Raw genomic sequence first — 14,368 nt, 5'->3', positions numbered from 1 at the left:
TTTATACCACTGCAGTAACATTACCTTTTTTTGACAACATCACACAATGTAGTACGTTTTGAAACTGAATACTCCGACGTATTCTGTGTCTCCTTTGCTAAAAAATACGGTATGCCGATTACCATGTAAGGAGATGATGACGTCAAGACAGATTTGTAGTGTGTTTGGTCCTGGATGCATGGTGCACGAAGTTTTGTCAAGGTAGCTTGTGTATTTATTTCCTAAATGGGAGAGATTAGGGTCGATCTAAACGAAGGCCGAAGAATGTTATGATCCTCTAAGCGAGCTGAACTCTAACGCGAATGGTTGGATAATTTGGAGGATGTCTAGAATGATCTCGTCTCATTAAGATTATTTGGCGGTCAGTATTGAATTTCAACTGCGTCACAAGTTTGCGAAATGAGTATTCTGTCGAGCGGTCAACGAACGATATTTTAGAAATCTGGAGACATGGCACATCGCATTTTTATTTTAATATTTTATATGTTACAAAAGATGTAAGAAGCAATGATTTTGTCGAAAATTCTGAAAAAAATATAGGAAGATTTGATCGCGAACACATTTTCACTTGGAGTCAACTAGCTCTGCGTACGATGCTGTGTGTTCCGCTACAGCTAATCGCCCCGCTCACCACAGCCCTGCAAAGACCCGTACGCGTACGTAGGGTCGGTGACTTCAAATCCATTTTGGGACTTGACGTAAAAAGCCAAATTACTGCCGAAATTCAGCGTTCTTGGGCCCAAGTCGTATCCCAGCCTACCTCAGCTACTCGATCGCTTCCAAAAATGACAGTCTTTTATTCACTTCTCGTAAATAACCGTCGATGTCGGCAACTCTCTCGCTAGCCCTGCATACGATGCTGTGTGTTAGCTGTAGCATATAGCATCGTACGCAGGGCTAGGGGTCAACATGTGGTCGCAGCCATGTTGCCTCAAAACTTATTTCTGTCTGCACTCAAAACTCAAAAATGTCGGATATGACATTATATATATATATACACAGTTGCCCATATGGCCAGGTTTATGAGATTGTTTTCAAGCGACGGCGGCAGACCGTACGGGGCTCTGGATATGAACCTACCGCCGGTGTAGCTGTAATAACTGTTGCATTGTTTTTAGTGCCCACGGACGAAGTCCTGGGGGAGTTATAGGTTTGGTCATGTCAGTCCGTCCGTCCGTCCGTTCACGCAGATATCTCAGACATGCCCTGGTCAATTTCTTTCAAACTTTGCACAAGAATAGTACCCAACCCCATACAGATGCACGTCGATTTGTTTCACAACGCGATCGATTTTGGCCGTGTTAGAGGACTTTATAGTTTACACCTCCATAGACTCCCATGTATAAGGCAGTTCTCCATAGACTCTTCATGTATAAGCCAAGAAAAATAAAAATTTAGTTTCTCATCATATTCATATTGCCTAAAGGATGCAGTGACACAGTTTTTTGTCCCCACGGATAAAGTCCAGGGGGCTTATAGATTGGGTCATATCCGTCCGTGAGCCCATCAGTGAGTCCATCGGTTCACGCAGATATCTCAGACATTTTGACAAAATATCATGTGACCTTGGTGACCTTTGACCTCAAATATACATTATTGTCCATAACTCAGTAACCACAAGTGCTAAACCTTTCATGTTTGGTATGATGGGACACCTTATGACGCCACATATTGTACCTCATTAATTATGCGCATATCTAATTTTGAGCGAGCCAATAGAGCTAGTGGTCTGATTTTTGGTATATAGGGATAAGTTAACAATATAATTTGTTTGACAAAACGTCACGTGGGCAGAAATTACAGGGGGTCATTTTCAGGTGATAGGTTCATCTGGAAAGCGTTTAGGCCTGAGATCTTTGCAAGTCATGTGACTCATCATCATCGAAGGCTGTAGTAACAGTAGCAAAAGTGTGTCTTGATTCCGTCGACCGCTGTAAGCATTAGATTAATTGATCAGTAAGTCGATCATTAAGCGATTGATTAGTACACCGTTTTTACTCCATTTTCTCTTGAGTCGGAATTGTGTGATCAAGTTGTTGAAATCAACCGTTCGTCTCATTAGCCAATGAATTGGAATTTCCAGAAGAATGCTTTTGGATTCATATACTTATTGATTATTGGTGACTTTAATTTCCATATGAATGATAGTGAATCTCGCGATGCCTCTAAACTTCTGGATGTGTTGAATTCGAAGAATCTCAAGCAACACGTAACTTAACCAACCCATGTGTTCGGACATACATTAGATCTTCTCATAACACATGCCTCGGATCAGTTATCGGATAACATCACCGTCTCAGATGTACTCTTTTCTGATCACAGCTTGGTTCATTTCAATATGAATGTGGAAAGGTCACCGAATTCGAGAGTTACTCGGTTTAAACGTAACTTTCGATCGATTGATCAAGAATCATTCAAAGCTATGATTAGTGCATCGTTGTCGGGTTACCACAGCATCCATGACGTGAATGATCTATGTACTCTGTATGAGAGAGAAGTTACTAATGTTCTTGATGAACTAGCTCCGATAAAATCTAAAACGGTGACTGTAAAACCAAGAGCGCCATGGTACAACGGGGATCTTATGGATCTAAGGAGAACTGTTCGACAATATGAGCGAAAATGGCGCCGAAGTCGATTAGTCATCCATCGCGAAATGTTTTTTTGCAAAACGATCAGAGTACTACAGACGTGTTGATGAGATAAAATCGGACTATCATCGCTCGCGCATTGAAGCTGCGGATTCCAAAGAACTGTTTGCCATAATTGACGAGATGACTGGTACGAAGAAAGCGAGTACCAAAATACAGCCCACCAATATCCCGGTTGATCAATTGAGTAGTAGTTTTATGAACCTTTTTTACTCAGAAAATTGATAAACTTAGGGAAAGTCTCAATTCTTGTACTGATACCATTAGCTCAGATTATCCTCCACCAGGTTGTTCACTTTTATCTTTTAAACCTGTGAATGTCAATGATCTTTTAAAGCTAATTTCGCATTCATCTATGAAGTCCTGTATTTTAGATATTTTACCCACAGAGATTCTTATACTATACATTAACGAGCTGTTACCTTTTATTACACATCTTTTTAACATTTCGCTGTCAAGCGGCATTGTTCCAGAGATGTTTAAATTGGCAATCGTACGACCTTTGATAAAAAAATCCAGCTCTCGATCAAAATAACCTCAGAAATTACAGACCGGTTTCAAATTTGTGTTTTCTATCGAAATGTCTGGAACGTATTGTCGCAGATCAGTTAAAGAGCTATTTGTCAGAAAATAATCTGTATTCAAAGTATCAGTCAGCATATCGTAGGTATCATAGTACAGAAACAGCCCTTCTTCGTGTTCATAACGATGTCATGATTGCCTTAGACTCTCGTAGGGATGTCATTATGGTCATGCTAGATCTATCAGCCGCCTTTGATACTCTAGACCATGAGATATTGCTCCATAGATTACAATGTCAGTTTGGAATATCCGGTCTAGTGATTCAGTGGCTGAGATCATATTTGACAGACCGGGTTCAGCGTATTTCTGTTAATTCAACTATTTCAGAATGTGCTGTTTTAAGGTATGGTGTTCCCCAAGGTTCTGTACTGGGGCCCATCCTTTTCACTTTGTACACTACTCCTTTAGATGACATTATTTCCGCTCAGGGTTTAGAGTACATGTTTTCCGCAGACGATTCCCAGATTTATGTTGTTTGTAAGAGTCCTGAGGACGTTAGGTTAGATCTTGAACAGTGTGTAGCGAATATTCGTCAATGGATGACGTCAAATATGTTGTTTTTAAATGATGATAAGACCGAAGTCATACAATTTTCATCACGTTTTCGCAAGGATAGCACAAAACTTGAATCTTTGAGCGTCGGCTCATGTGATTATCATTCCATCAACATCAGTTAGAAACCTAGGAGTGTTACTTGACTCTGACGGTTTTATGTCTAGTCATATAGATAACTTATGTAAATCGGCCTTTTTTGCCTTGTATAAATTAGGCAAAATTCGTTCCTTGATTGAAGCAAATACGACAGAGAAATCGGTCCATGCTTTTGTCACATCGAAATTAGACTATTGTAACGGTCTTCTTTATGGTATTCAAAATTATCACCTCGACAAAATTCAGTCTGTACAAAATGCTGCAGCACGACTGGTTACTCGTACAAAGAAATTTGAACATATTACACCTGTATTATTTATACTTCATTGGTTGCCAGTAAGGGAAAGGATTAAGTTCAAAATTAACCTCCTTACTTTCAAAATACTCATTGGCAACTGTCCAGATTACCTTAAGTCATTGATAGATATCCAAGTACCTCATCGCAATCTTCGCTCGTCGAATAAAGTTCTTTTAACTAGGCATGATACAAGGTATACACTACTACAAACTATGGTCTTAGGGCTTTTTCAGTGGCTGCCCCGATTTTATGGAATGATCGGTCTTTAGATGTTTCTGTCCTAGAGTTTTCAATTGACTCATTTAAACGATACTTGAAAACTTGTCTTTTTAGAGATTGTTATAGTATGTTTTGTGATCTGTGATTTTAATTACCTCCTTTTATTGTAGAATGTACAGAGCACTGAGACGAAGTGGAGTGCGCTTTTAAGAAATAAAAAAATAATTAATAATATATTTTATAGTAGATGTCTAGAAAGTAATTATGCTGAACTTAAGTCAACGTAAGTAAATGTAATTGTCAATGTGTTTGTTACAAAAATAGACGAATAAAATAGTGAATATGCAATATCAGATCACAAATTTGCAAAATGAAACATTAACAACGTATCCTCTTTCTGCTGTCTAATTTTCCTGTGAAAATAACTCAATGTGTCGAACATTTCCCGCACCTTTCCCCGAATCAGTTAAATGAAAGTGATGAAGAGAAAGCTCGTATAGCCTCGTTGAAAGTGTTTTGATATATAATGTTATAAGTTGGTGTTAGCACTAGTACAATAAGTCCAGTTCCCTCTCCTATTAACTTCATTAGCTGGTCGCATGAATCTTAATTTAACACTCTCGCATGTGTTTCTGTGATCGCTAAACCTTCCGGACTTCACGAACATACAACACTTTCGAATCAAAAGATGGTTTTCACACCTACGCTACCTTATTCTTTCTCCTCAGTTCATGGTCATTGCTCCGTTTTTAGAGAAGGTAAAGTCATAGTTTCATAAGAATGTACTAATATAATCATTTATCGAGAAGAATAAAGTTTATTATGCGCGTGGATAATTATGACGTCATCAACTTCGCGTCACATACATGAATATCATTCTCATGTCCAACCTCGATCAATCTTTTGAGTGACAGCGAAAGGTAAAACAAGAACAATACAAACACGCTGTCCTATAGTAATATTTAATGATCGTTGATGGAGATTTTCACCTGTAGAAACAGAGGACGCACTTTGATTGATTCAAAATCGTTATATTCCTTCTTCGGTCTATTTCATCTGTTGTCAACTATTTTCTCATGTACATTTATAGTATTTAGAGTATTGATTCATTATTTTGAAAAAAAATATTGCACTCGCTATTACTCAACGCCATGTCTTTCCATTATACCCAGTCTAGTCGAGGTGACTGTATCATCGCTATAAGTTGTACTTCAGCTCTGATCATGAAGCAAATTGTTATGAAAAGTCAACGGTAGGTCGGATACAAGGAAAAATACCTTATGAGCTGCTAACGAGATATTTGGTTAAGGGATAAGCCCCCTCCCCCTTTGGTGATCGGCAGACCAAATTAATGAAGGGCACTAGGGAGGGGAATTAACAGATATGGATACTATACAGAAATAGGGTAAAGTAATAGGGACACACTAGAGAGGCTGTATAATGAAAACAGTTTAATACATGTCATTTATTGATCATATTTCATAACTTAAGGACGAATATTGCTTGCAGTACCCTGTGGTACTATCCCACCAAGCAAACAGCGTTCCGCGTCTTCGGTGACCGTGGGAAATACAATGAAAATACAATGTCCTCATTCAACTTTCACGTTACCGACCACGCCGATACTGTACAAACTGCCCAGAGTACAGCATTGCACTATAGTTTGTTAAAGTTCAGATTTGAGAAGAATCAGAAGAATCACATGTGTGGGCGACGAAGGTACATCCCTTCGTTATAATGTAGCTCATATCGGTCAGACACTATCTAACAGACTGGCAGACGAACTTTTTGGGGCCATTCATTTTCCATGTCGCTATCTGGTTATTCCGTCATTTAACGGTTTCATAAGTATTCCCTCTTTGTTTCCAATTTTTTTACGTGGATTTCTGTTCAACCAGCTCCGATGGCGTTACCACTGTCGCGTCGCTGTCATCATCTGCCTCGATTTCTTTCTCCACAGTGTGCCGATGAAGCAGCGCCCTCGTGAGCTGGATTTCACAAAAAAACTATGGTGTGAGCTACTGTGCTTTGGGCCCGGAGAAGGATAAACACGGCCGATCATGAGGAACAGGGCAAGTAATAATCAAAGACATTACGTGTCTGATGAATGGATGTAGAATTTGCAGTCACTTCCATAATTCAATATACCGTCATATTTATCAAGAATAAATACAGTACATTAAAAAATCGATAAGCAGTTAACGTTAGTTTTGAACTTTTCTTATGAAAATTATTTCCTGGAAACTAGCATGGCATCGACATATTCACGATTTTTACTACTGGACCAATATTCTACCAAATATTGTAGTGAATTCCGTTCTTCCAATGATTTGATGTTTATAACTCCTATTTTATCATACTCATGAGTACACCGCTGATCTCCTTCCTATCTAATGTTGAACTCGTTTTCCGATTGAGAAAACGAAAATTCAGACAGTGCACTGCAGTCATTATTGCCGTTCTAGCGCAATCAAAACATTGCTTATATAAAGAAACATACACAAAGTTGTTCACCCAAGCGTTTTGTCTGAAAGATTATGGTCATCTTCTGGACGGGGATGTTATTATTGACAGTTCTTGCCTCGTTGCCGTCACTATTCGTAGTTTTTTGTTAGTTTTGGTTGGGGTATTTGGGGGTTGCACGCTGGACAATGAAAAGAGAAACAGAGACAATTTTTAAAAGGCAGTGCCTGTCTGTATAATAAATCACGAATTCATTTTCCTCGCTTAATAAATATCCCCCTATGCTGAATTTTTCTCCTTTATTATGCCGTAACTCAGAAGTACATATTTAGCATATGAAAACCCTTAAATCAGACCTTGGTAACGGTCCAAATTTAATATCTAACTACACCTGTTTTCCCTGGTTGACTCCACTTGATACTTTTTACTCCTGCTAATCTTGTCGTGTATAAAAATTATGTTAAACGGAGGGGTAAGACCGATGAGTCCGTGTATTCCAACCACATCTGTGTTTGGATGAAATTCCACTCCATGTCGATGTTTCGCTAATTAGCGATAGAGATACAAAGGATTTGTAAAAGTCACTCAGGTACTCATGTTTCACAGCGTGATAATTTGTTTTAATTTTGTCACTCCTTACCTCCCGACCGTCAATCAAATTGTATGATTTATTATGAACGTAGTGATGGTGAAACCTGAGTGTATTATATATATATATATATATATATATATATATATATATATATATATATATATATATATATATATATATATATATATATGTCAATGATTTTACCAATGCTGGAAGAAAAATATCTTGTTTCAAATTTGACATACATTAACTTGAACAAAGCAAATAAAGTAAGCGAGTTCGCATAACCTTCACGAATTTGGGCTAAAGAATTTCGACTTATTTTGTTGAAATTCCTGATTGTGTTTCGAACCTACCTTAAGCCATCAAAGTGGTTCCGTGAACGACCCGACTGCATAGACGTCGATCACAAAGAAACGTGTCACGTCATGTTTCATGGCGACCGTCAGGATCGATTCAGCAGAGGTCCCAGAAACTGACTCAGATATAGAAACCTAAAAAAATTTAAGAAATGCAAAAACAAACGCCAGCAACATGGCCGTATCGCATGTGGATAGACAATAAACCCTATGCCACCTTACATGGAGCTATTTATGAACATAGACCCCGGTTTTAGACACGATACATGAAACCATCGCGAAAATGAATTAATGGTCATGACCATTAATTTATGTCTTCATGTCTTCATCTGTCTGATGATTGCAGGAGCCATGAAACTTATATATATATATATATATATATATATATATATATATATATATATATATATATATATATATATATATATATATATATCACATGAACTGGCCCGTATCTCCACCTGTGTGACGTACACCAGCACAGATAAGAAATCCATACTACCGCTGTTGTACGTCATCAACCGGAACTTTTTTTCTGCAATGGTACCGTTCGAACATGCACGTTGCCACACAGACCGATTTGTCGTAATCGATGCCGTGCTCTCATGACATTTTGACAAAAAGGTGACCCGATAAATCAAGATATGGAAATACAGAAGGCATGTCCAACGACATTTCGAGTCGCTAAAGCTTTAGCTATTCCCAAGAATCGAATGAGGTTACCGTCAATCGTTATAATGGCTCAGTAACGTCACGGCTCAAGTCGTAAGGCTCAATGTGGACGCCGTCGTCTTACCTGGCGATCGCCAAGCGACGTCGTACCTGGCGATCGAGGTTGGCGATAAACCCGAAATATACACCTCAACGAAAGTTCAACTTAATAAATGAGTACCGTATAATCTTCGGGAAAGCGACATAGAAGGCACAAGCATAAAGTCATTTTACGAACAACGATAAATTTCCTTCATCACACAAATTATTCCGTCGTTTCTCGATCGGAATCAAACCTAAGCTGTCGACCTACAGTGCAGCACCGTAGAATCCGATGTATTTCGAAAGTTGACTCGGACAACAGAACAGAGTTCCCGTCAAGTAACAAAATTGGGATGTACCTACGGGCGATATATGTGTCACAGCAAACATCAAAGTCCGTAAGACGAAAAATTGACGACCGAGATGGCCACCGGCGAAGACCGGTGACCGGTGACCGGTGCCCACTTCAACTTACAAGCGTACATTCTGTGTGTCATCGATCTGAAACTTTCGGGCTCGCCAAGGTCGTAAACTTGTGATATTTTAAAATCCAAAGCATCTCTAAGAATGGTAACTACTGTTTCGATCGTGTTGTTGCATCAGTTTCATAAATATAATTGTAAATATTCTAAATAACTCAAAATACTATGGTTATCCGTCGCTAGCGCGGTGAAAGTCATGTCCGCCGATGGTAGACTTGCCTTGGCATCGTTCCAGCGCGAGACAATGATTGACATGCGCACGTGACCGAATCCGTATGTCTGATTGGTGGAGATACCATTTCATGTATCAAAAGTTCAGCTTAATCGGATTTATGAGTGAAAGTATGCCTGTAACATTCGCACATCTCCTGGGTGACGGGCCGCTTTACTCAATAAATGAAAGTAATCCGCGTAAGGAAAACACAAAATCGCAATAAAAACCATGCAATTTGTTACAATAATTTTGATCCATCCACATCCAAGAAAAATAAGTCGACTGTTCATGTGATAAATATATAATCCCATAGAATTTTTTTCTGTTTGACGTCATCGTATACTCGTTTTTTTCGCAGCTTCGGGTCGAAGTTGTACGGCTCCGAGAAAAACACTCGAATACGATGACGTCAAACAGAGAAAAATACCCTGAGATCATATATAATTATATATATATATATATATATATATATATATGTGTGTGTTGTGTGTGTGTGTGTGTGTGTGTGTGTTGTATGTATATTATATATTATATATGAATAGTGGATAGAGATATATATATATATATAATATATATATATAATATATATATATATACTATATATATATATCACATACATAGATCCAGTTATCCCTATAATATGACGTCACACTATAGGTATACCGTTTACAGGATTTCCGTATACCCCTACTTCTGACGTCAGAAGTAAGGGTATACGGTCGGCATTTTTTTTTCTACTGAAGCTGTTTGTAAGCATTCTCGTGCAGATAAGAATTGAGTGAGCACAAATGAATTTATTAAAAAATGCGGCAAAGGTAATATATGGCGAAAACATCAAAGATTGTGATAGCGATGATTGTGACAGTTTGTCTGTTTAGTTTTTTTTTTCAACTGGGGAAAACGAGAGCGTTCACTGTCGTCTGCTTCTAACGTTTGCTAGCTTGTAACAAGCTGTAAACAGCTGAGTCATCGCTCAAAATCGACAAATTTATCACCGAAAAATAATCCAATACATATTAAGAATATGATGTATCAAAATCCACATTATCCCGTCAGTCGACGGGTCAAATTCTTAGCATCTGCAAAGTGTTGTATTGCTGTTGAACTTCTGCCGTAGGCTGTACTAAAGCGAGAATACGTACGCAAATGCGTGACAGGATCATATTTTGATGTGCCCCTAGACATGCAGTCTGTACCGTGTGTAGAGTCCCTCCATCACGGATCTGTGCTATGTTGGAAGAACTCATCGTTGATGACACAGTCCCCACTTGTTAATGGGTACTTTAATTACAAGTCCTCAGAGAGGATAGAGTCCTATTCATTTATTAGGTCTGTGATTAAAAATACTGCCAAACAGACGGGGCTCCCTAATGGCCGAGAATGAGTTCCATGGTGATGAAAACATAAAACCAAATTGAATGTAGGCCGCCATCCTAATTACAAGAGCTTATTAAATGAGTCAATATTAGTATTTAATCGACAGGATGTTGCAAAACATTTTTGCATGGTACCCTAACACTGACAGATTATGACCGGTACCATATTTGATAAAGTCTGATGCAGTGCTTCCGGGCACTCACCCTGAAAACAAAAATTCATCATGTAAATGCAAATTAGCAATTGATTTAAATAAAACTGCTAAGTGTCATTGAATTGTATTTACAACACTATGAGATCAACATCTGTACCAAGTTTCATTAAATTTGACGCAGTATATTTGGATATGTCACTCTAATTCGGAGAGTTCATTACATATTCAATTACAAATTAATTAACATGGCAGTGATAAATGTTTTTTCACTGTTAAAGCAATGTGAGCTTAACATCTGTACCAAGTTTAATGAAATGTGATATAGTATTTCTTGACATATCAGCCTAATTACGAAAATTCAATAATTGACATGATACTGCTACATGTCATGAGAAAAATTTATGTGTATATGTATAACATAAGTCAATGTCCTTGAACCAACTTTGAATAAAATCGGTTGACACATGTCTGAGTTATGGTTCCGGACAGAGTCATGTCCTTGTACCAACTTTGAATAAAATTGGTTGAGACGCGTTATGGCTAAGGACATGAAAAAATTGTAACAAAATGTCCGCCATGCGGCCATATTGGATCATACCGTGAAACAAATTGACGTGCATTAGAGTCCCCAAATCGCCGATAAATATCGGGTAAATATCAGTGATTTTCACAGACCTGGCGTGCCGAGGCACAAGGCAAGTCATTCTAGTATCGTCTAGTATCGATATTAGAGTCCTAAAATGGCCGATAAATTATCGGCTAAATATCGGCGAATTCACAGGACTGGCGTGCCGAAGTACAAGGCAAGTCATTCTATATTCTAATAACGATAATAGAGTCCTGGAATCGCTGGTAAATATCGGCGATACCATAGACACAAAGCAATTTATTTTGGTATCGTCTAGTATCGACATTAGAGTCCCCAAATCGCCTATAAATATCGGGTAAATATCGGCGATTTCATAGACCCGGCGGGCCAAGAGGCACCGTGACAGGCAAGTTGTTCTAGTATCGTCTAGTATCGGTATTAGAGTCTCTAAATCGTCGATATGTCAAGCTTACTTTTCGATACTAGATGGTAAATATCCGATATTCAAAAATTGTACAAAGTCGTGACTTCATGCAATCTGATTAAAATCAGATGTAGAGTACGGCGACGTCTTCTTATGAGTACGCGGTGTTCTCTCGCTGTCGCCTCTTACAACATCTGACAAACTCCCATAGAAGGTCGCGTTCAAATCTCGCGCTCTGGCCAAAACAGCCGACCTATCAGAAGGCACCTTACAGAGAACAATAGGTATGACTCGCAGTATACATATGCACGAAGAAGACGCACGAAACAAAGGCGCAAGGCGAATTTTAAAATCGCCTTTCTGTAATTTTAATGTTGAAACATGCCTTTTATTAATAACAGTGCAAACGGAAATCATGCGGACAGACTTTGAGACCAGCCCGGCGTACGATACTCTGTGTTCGCGGCGTAATATGGTCTCCCGTTACAGCACGGCGAGTTATCGGTCCTGATTTGGACCGCGCATGAAAAGCTACCTTTCTAACTACTTTCGGCCGAGTAACTCATTAAATAACGCCATTAGATACGTTCTTGTAAGACATGGCCGGTTCCTGGACACCTGGCCGACCGTGAATCGCTGGTAAACTATTACAAACGGTTTGGGACGAGAGCAAATTTTTGAATAGAAGAGAGGTCGGCCACTGAGTTGCGAGCTCGGCCCCGGAGAGCTCTGCGAGTTGCGAGCTCGGCCAGCTAGAGAAGTCAGCCAGTAGGCGAACTCGGCCAGTAGAAGCATGGTTATATGATGAGACTATAGTCTCATCATATAACCATGCTTCAACTGGCCGAGTGCAGTGTATATATATTACCTAGGTCTCGCCAAAGTTATGTGAAAGCAATGTCAATGTCATTCATGAGCGTGGTGTTTGCAAACTTCCTTCCACGATGCTGACGATGAAGTTACCTTTTGCTTCAGCAACGCTGACTACAAGATGACATCGGCCGAACAGTGTGGTACATCTTAATGTGTAAAATTACAATTTACTACCGTCAAACCATAACATATAAAACGTTATTCATCCAGCGATTAAGTCATTGTTACTGCCAATTTGTACCTCTCGATCGTACGCCCGCGCCCTACTCGCGATCGGCAGGAACGCCGAGGCCGACGTGTTTTTCAGAGTGGAATGTCTTCTCATTGTTTTTTGAATGTTCAACAAAATAATATCAAAAAACTAAAATTGGCATGCGTATAGAAGGATCTGTTGACTGTGAAGATAAAAAGTACGCAATCATCACATGATCATATGTAAGTGGCCGACCTCTCCCACTGGCCGAGTTGGTCGGCGCGGGCACTGGCCGAGCTCGCAACTGGCCGACCTCTCTGATTTATATCATTTTTTTTTTTGCAATCTGTGAGTAAGCGATTGAGTGACTTGGGTAGGCATACATTGGATTACGGCCAAAAGTAGTAAGAAAAGGTAGTTTTTCGTGCGCAATCCATATCGGAACCGCGGTCGCCGTTTATTCCGCCTATATAGTATCACCACAGTCCGTCAGCACAGTCTAGTCAGCACGGCGGTGGTGGGAGCTCAGGCCCTAGATGCACCGAGAACACACAGCATCTTACGCAGGGCTACTTTTGAGACACGTAACCCATACAGTGAGCAGCGCCCAGTGAACGACTTTGGCTGCTCAGCTCTACTGGGAGTACTAAATGAGTACGCCCTCGTTCGTCGAATGACGTATATTTACCGACTCATGCTGGTACCGAGGAAAGACACGTATTGAAAACAGATTCAGTTTAATATGGAAACAACAAAAAAAACATGTAGAATAGTCAGTGCTCAACCACTATACTGTACATCGGTTTAAAAATATCGGCTTTTTGTCTGGCGCTTGAAATAATAAGTCATCGTGTCGGCAATAAGCTTGCAGGACGCATATGGATGGATTTAGGAACGGTTCCAAAGAGATTACACCAGATAAATTATCACTTGTTGACCAGACTTGTGACAGCAACACGAGACTATTCAAGGGTATGATAGAATGGCGGTAAGTTTGTTTTTCGCTTGGAGAAATATATTTGTCGGTTCAACATTACTGTTTTACTCTGCACACTTAAATGACGGAGGGTTTTTTTCTAAAACTTAAACGAGACTTCTCGAGATTGATAATTGATAGCAGTGTTAATATCGAGAATACATATTTTGAAGGTCTTACTCGATGGACATGAAGGATGACACAAATATGAGAACTATATGCTAATTTGCTGCACTGTAGATAGATTTCAAATCCGTTCATAATCATAGAAAATTACTATTCTCTGTTACATACTGATCTATACCAGAGCCAAGATTCAACGCAAACGACGGTGGATAAAAAGAAAGACAATAATCAGAACGAAACACCTACGGAAATCACGCCCCTGGTCGCACAAACCGAGTCGTCGTTGACGGCTACAGAGGAAGGACGAACGGAACGGAGGAAGTTCAACTTGAGCGGGTATCGCAACTCGAAAACGAGCTCTCACGGCCTCATCGACTTCGCTCTCCTGACGC

The sequence above is a fragment of the Ptychodera flava genome, chromosome 6 (assembly GCF_041260155.1).
Source record: "Ptychodera flava strain L36383 chromosome 6, AS_Pfla_20210202, whole genome shotgun sequence".
Lineage (NCBI taxonomy): Eukaryota > Metazoa > Hemichordata > Enteropneusta > Ptychoderidae > Ptychodera > Ptychodera flava.
The sequence above is the reverse complement of the archived record's forward strand: the minus strand, read 5'-3'. Positions refer to the sequence as shown.